Source organism: Hibiscus syriacus, unplaced genomic scaffold (genome assembly GCF_006381635.1).
Source record: "Hibiscus syriacus cultivar Baekdansim isolate YM2019G1 unplaced genomic scaffold, ASM638163v2 tig00002193_pilon, whole genome shotgun sequence".
Lineage (NCBI taxonomy): Eukaryota > Viridiplantae > Streptophyta > Magnoliopsida > Malvales > Malvaceae > Hibiscus > Hibiscus syriacus.
Window position 1 is genome coordinate 3,122,535 of NW_024061914.1, and position 6,797 is coordinate 3,129,331.

Below are 6,797 nucleotides of genomic sequence, written 5' to 3' on the forward strand. Positions count from 1 at the left end.
TTCAAACTGAAAAACTAATATATTAATTATTAAGAATTTTAAATTATTTAAATTATTATTTGATTTATTCAAATTTGTTTTATAAGAATTTAATTTTTAAATTAAAATAAATTAATTCAAAATTAAAATAAAAAATAAAATAAAATTTTCAAATTGGATTTGAGTTTTACTCTGTCAATAAATAATGGCAGCTTACAGCTGATTGCAACTGCACATTTTTCAGCAATGGCTTTCAGTTTCACCTTTCTTTCTTCTTCACTACCTACACTTCTTTCTCATCGTTTCAATGTCATTTCTCCAAAAACACATCATTCCCACGGTCACCGTTGGCCTCTTGCCATCACTTCCACCAGAAAGTATTATGCCAACTCTTTTGACATTGACGGCATCAAAAGATTTCAGCAAATATATTGTCAAGTCACCCTGTATGAAAAACTCCAACAACAAGGTTTGGAAGGGGAAACAGAGAATTATGATGGGGAGACTGAAGTCAAAATATTGGAACCCAAGTTCAAAATGAGTTTAGCCGAGCTTCTAGAGAAAAGTAAAGTGGTTCCGCTTTCGGTATATGGGGATTTAGAGGTTGAAGTAACAAGTACACAGCAAGATTCCAGGGAGGTAAAATCTGGGGATTTGTTCATTTGTTGTGCCGAATCGAGTTTTGATGCACGCCTTCATCTAACTGAAGCTCATCGGAGAGGAGTCGTTGCTGCTATAGCAAGTAAATCGAGTGGAATTGATGATAACTTGGGATACAAGGCACTGGTGATTGTTGAAGATACTAATTCAGTTATGGCTGCACTAGCTGCCTCTTTTTATGGGCACCCTTCAAAGAGTATGTGTGTTATTGCCATAACCGGGACCAATGGTAAAACGACCTCCACTTATTTGATTAAAGGTTTGTTTGAGGCACTGGGCAAGAGGATTGGGTTGCTAGGCACCATTGATTACTATATTCATGGGGACAATAAGGTGGGGCTTGATTCACCACTGACTACTCCAGATGCTAATGCGGTTCAGATGTTGATGGCAAAGATGGTGCATAATGGGTCCGAAGCCGTTGTTATGGAGGCTTCTTCCGAAGGACTGTCTGTAGACAGATGTAGGGAGGTTGATTTCAACATTGCAGTGTTTACCAATTTTACCAGGGACCATTTAGATTTCCATGGGACTATGGACGAGTACAAGAAATCGAAAGCCAAGTTGTTTCAGCGGATGGTGGATCCTGAGAGGCACCGCAAAGTCGTGAACATCGATGATCCGAATTCGGATTTCTTTATCGCCCAAGGCAATCCTCAAGTTCATCTGGTGACTTTCGCAATCGATAAAAAGAATGCTGATGTTCATGCCCTGAACTACGAGTTGTCCTTGAGTGGGACTCGGATCTTGGTTAATACACCACATAGGGTATTGGAGATTTCGTCTAGTTTGCTTGGAAGGCATAATGTCTATAATATTCTTGGAACTGTGGCTGTTGGGATTGCAGTAGGGGCAGCCTTGGACGATATGTTCGAGGGATCGAAAATGTCAAAGCTGTTCCCGGAAGGTGCGAGATAATAGATGAAGGGCAACCATTTGGAGTAATTGTGGACTATGCTCACACTCCTGATGCAGTTTCTAGTTTGCTTGATTTTGTAAGGGAGCTTGCACCCAAAGAGGATTATTACTGGTATGCTTCTCTCTTTTTGTAATGAAATCAGGTCATTATGTTTTCTTTTGTTTCTTTAACGAATTGAGCATGTGATTTTGGACTAGTTTTCGGTTGTGGAGGGGATAGGGACCAAGAGAAAAGACCGATTATGACCAAAATATCAACAGATAAAAGCGAAGTGACGATTCTTACATCTGATAATCCCAGGAATGAAGATCCATGTAAGTAAAACCAATACAGTAAAAATCATCACGAGTTGCTGAGAAAGATGAGGCTAATTAATTTTTCTATGTTTAATCAGTGGACATCTTGGATGACATGCTAGCTGGTGTGGGACATACCTTGCAGGATTACTTGAAATATGAAGAAAATGACTACCATGCACCATTACCAGATGGTCATCAACTCTTTGTGCATCAGAATAGGCGGGTGGCTATACGTAATGCCATTGCAATGGGTGAAGAAGGCGATATGATTGTAAGTTTTCTGAATTTTGGATATTCTTTTTGTTGGAATTGGCATGCTTGCTTCTATGTTTTTTTAAAATATAAATCATCTGAAGATAACGACATGCAAAATGATCATTGTAGGTGATTGCTGGTAAAGGACATGAAATATATCTAATTCAAGATGATAAAAAGGAGTTCTTCGATGATCGAGAGGAATGCCGAGTTGCATTGAAATTACGATATGCCAACCAGGATTAGGCACCATGAAGTTAGGCTCATCTTCATTCTCTACTATCCATTGAAAAATACTTTGGTTTTCATCAATGTAACTTGTCCTAAACAATGTTCCAATCTTAGAGATGAAATTGTAGATGTAGACCGGACAATCTGTGTGTTTCTGTAGACTTTTAACTTTGAAATAAATAAAAGAGGATGAGATGTACCTTTCAAGAGTTATAGATAGAACAGAGTAAGGGCCATTTAATTATTTCCATTTTACCGGTGGTGGTGGGGTGGGGGGACCATGTTAAAATACATCGGGGTTATACCTTGAATGCGTTGGGTATGTAATAATGTTTTTTGAAATTTTATTTTTACGTTGGATTAATGTAAAATTAAATATTCAAAATATATACAAAGTTAACTTTAGGTGCTAAAAAAGATTTTTTTTTAAATATAGTTGTCTAATGGTTCACTTTTAGGTGTTTGTTTTTAACTTTTGTTGTTAAGTGACACATGTCAACCTTCTAAAATTTAAAAAAATTATAAAAAAAACTAATTTTTTCTTAAATATAAAAAAAGCAAAACTAAAAAAACCTATTCCCAAACCTCTTTAACCACGTCGGTCGTCGCTGATGTTGTCTTGATTGTCACCTTTTGTTGTCAGCTAGTTCATCTAATTGGATTCCAAGACACGACGGGAGGAATCATTTCTTGAATCGCTGGAATCATTGTCCTTAGCCAGAATCAATAAGTCGTAGCAATCACCCATTTTTTTGTTGCAATTGCCACTTGAAGCATGGAGTTCTGTGGGGGTAATTAGGTTAAAATACATTGAGGTTATACCTTGAATGTGTTTGTTATGTAATAATTTTTTTGAAATTTTATTTTTATGTTAGATTAATGTAAAAATAAATGTTCAAAGTATACTCAAAGTTAACTTTAGGTGTTTAAAGAAATTTTCATTAAAAATATGTATCTAACGTTTCAATTTTAGGTGTTCGTCGTTAACTTTTTCCATTTGGTGATACATGTCATCCTTCTAAAAATTTTAAAAAATGTATTTTAAAATAAAAATATATAATTTATTTATAAAAACCTAATTTTTGCTTAAATCTAAAAAACCCCAAAAACCCAAAAAACACTAGTTCCAAACCTCTTTACCCACGCTGATCGCTGCTGATGTTGTCTTGGTTGTCACCTTTTGTCTTCAACCAGTTCATCTAATCGGATTCCAATGCACGACATGAGGAATCATCATCCTTATCTGGATTCAATAAATCGTAACAATCACCCATTTTTCGATGCAATTGTCAACTGAAGCATGGGGTTCTGTTGGAATTTTTGAGGCTCTATTAACAATTGAAAATTTTTCCAAGAGGGGGTGAATTGGCCATTTAAAATTTTGGGAATTGAGGAGAAAGGAAAGAAAAATATGGTACAATAATTTATAGTGGTTATACTTCTAAACCAAGTCTGCATCCACTATCTTAGCTCCACATTAACGATTTTCTAACAAATTCACTAATTTATTCTTTCTTCTTCTAGGCTAAAGAGTAACCTTTATAAATTCTTTAGCTTTTCAATGGATAATCTAGAATCAATCCTCTTTTACAAAATAATAAAAGAAGCAAACGTGAATACCTCACAAAGGTAGATATTTACAAAATTTAAGCTCACAAAACACACTATGTACAATGGAAAAGAAATAGTAAATAGTGAAAAAGCTTTTCTATTGATCTTAATTCCTTTGGATAGGTGTTGGATAGTTTTTCTCTTCAAGTGTCATAGACTTGTTTTTTATATGTTGGAATGAGTTTGTAGCTGTTTCTAGCCATTGAGGATGTTTTGGAGTCGTTGGGGATTAATTTTCTGCAAAACAAAACAATCTAGAAGAGGGAGTATCGGTATTCGGACTAGGAGTATCAATACTCAGGCTAGGACTATCAATACTTACTTTGTAATATTTAAACAAACTAAGCGTTATTGACCGATGGGCTTGACCAATATTAATACTAGAGTTCCACAGTATCGATACTACTGTGTAAAGTAGTATCAATACTCCTTGAGTATCGATACCAATTTTTCATACTGGACTTTCAACACTTTGAAAAGCAACAAGAAGTATCGATACTAACATGAGAGTATTGATACTTCTCTTACCATTGGCTTTGGTACTGCAAGATTAATATTGATATTGTTCATGCAATATCGGTATTGTAAAAACAATATCATTACTACTTATCCAGAAAAATTGTTTTGTGTTCAAATTTTTATGGACTTTGAATTATTTATGAAAACTTCTAACAAATTCAATTAAGTCAAAAACATTTTTCCCTTAAATATTTATATCAAAATATGTTCAACAATCTCCCTTTTTTGATATAACAAAACATTTGAAAATGATTTTAGGCAAAACTCTCTTAATAAAATATTTAACGAAAAAGAGAAATATTTTCAAAAGTATTTAAGTTCCCCCTTTTCTTTTTTAAAATTGAATTTTTCAAATTTATTCTTCTCCCCCTTTTTGTTATATAAAAAATAATTCGAACTTTTAGGTTCAAAATAACAAGGGAGAGTAAGTAAAATTTTAACATAAAATCATTTGAAAAATTTAAAATTCTCCCTCAACAAAATCATTTCATGAAAAGGTTTAGACACACAAAAAACTTTAACAATTAAAGAATATTAAGTTTCAATGAAAATGAATAAACATGTTTGTAACTCATGAAATTTAATAAATCCAAGTCTATCTACTTTATGCAATAATTAAAAATAAGTTACTAAAACTCACATGCATAAAGCACTACAAAATTTTATGCATTTGGCAATTGATATCAATTGTTAGAGAGATATAATTTAAATGAAAACACATGCATAAACATTCAAATTAAGTTCAAGTTAAAAAAATTCATTTAAAACATAAAAAACATAATTGGACCAAAAATCATTATAATGAACTAAAACATAGAAAAAATCAAATTTAAAAACATGTTCCTCATAATACTTTTCAACATACATAAGATAGCAAACAACATATAAACAATTATGCTCAACACTCATGCATGCATAAAAATCAATAAGCAACCAATATGCAAAAACAAAAAGCTTTAAGTTTAGAGGTTACTTATCTTTTTTCTTGTGTGACTAGATCATTTGAAATTCTTTAATTTTATTGTAACCCCTAGACCCGACCTGGGAGTTACGATCGAATCTAGACGGTAACATGTCGTACCTTTTCATATTTAAGATGTTGTTCAAATCAGTTTCAGTAAATAAAATTCATGTAACAGTAAAATACTAAAATAACAATCAGTAAGGTTCATACGGTAAACATATACATATACCAACACTAGAAAACATATAATATATGCTCAGAAATAAAATACTGATAATACAGTACGTGAAGACAGCAGTAAAAACATGTGTCACCAAAGTATAACAAAAAAGGCATACAAAAATATACAGTGGTACAAAAGTGAGGAGAGATCAGTCTTCCTGATGCCAAGTCTGCTAGCCTATTGTCTGGTACTATCTGAAAGGTTAAAAAATAAAGAATAACCTAAAAAGCCCAGTGTACTCCCTGCAATATATAAAAACATACATATAAAATACTTTGATAAAATTTGTTTATAAAATAGGTTTGAAAACATGAACACTACCCCCATCCGAACACTAGAATGCGTAAGGTCCCCTGAATTATACACCTAACTGTACACCCAGTAAGGACCTTATACTAATAACGTAAGGGCCTGCAGTAATGTCTCACCCTATGCACAAAGCATAGAGGCCTACGGTAAGGTCTTACAAGTCATAGAACAAGCCTGAAATACTTCCTTTAATCATAACCCCAATGATAGTAGATATGTATGTATTTGAGTGAAAGCAGTAGTTTAATTTACTAAAACGTTAAAATATGCCATATTCCATAATCATATATAGAAATACGATAACCATAGATCATGTCAAAAGTATACGGTAAATCAGATATCATGTAGCCAAAATATTTATTAAAATTAGAAATTTAAAACAGTTCAGGCAGGTAGTTCAAAACAACCTTGTAACACCAATAGGAACACACTTGTACCGATATGAGAAGTCTGAGACGATATCCTACTCTTGGGTCTATATAACACGATCGACAGCAACCCTAGATCTTACGAGTTAGAAAAAAATTGTATCAAAATCCTAGCATAATAATTAATAAACCAATTATTTATGGAAACCTATGAGTAGCTCTCAGTGAACACGGATCGTATTGATCTACCAGACTGGAAGCATCGGATCTAGCGACCCTCGATCATGGTAATGACGAGTACCTTCATGAAAAATACAATCTCTGATTAATTTCATAATCAAATCTCAAATAACTATGCATAAATGTTAAAAATACTAATCATTTTTTTTAACGGGCTTGATTCAGGCTTTTCAGATTAGAATTTGTTAAAACATACCACAAAATCAGACTCAGGACATCG

The 6,797-nt window shown here is 33.2% G+C and overlaps 1 pseudogene; it reads left to right on the forward strand.

Moving 5' to 3' along the window:
* The first annotated feature begins 225 nt into the window (after window positions 1–225).
* LOC120137968 lies at window positions 226–2,515 on the forward strand (annotated as a pseudogene).
* The last annotated feature ends 4,282 nt before the right edge of the window (window positions 2,516–6,797 follow it).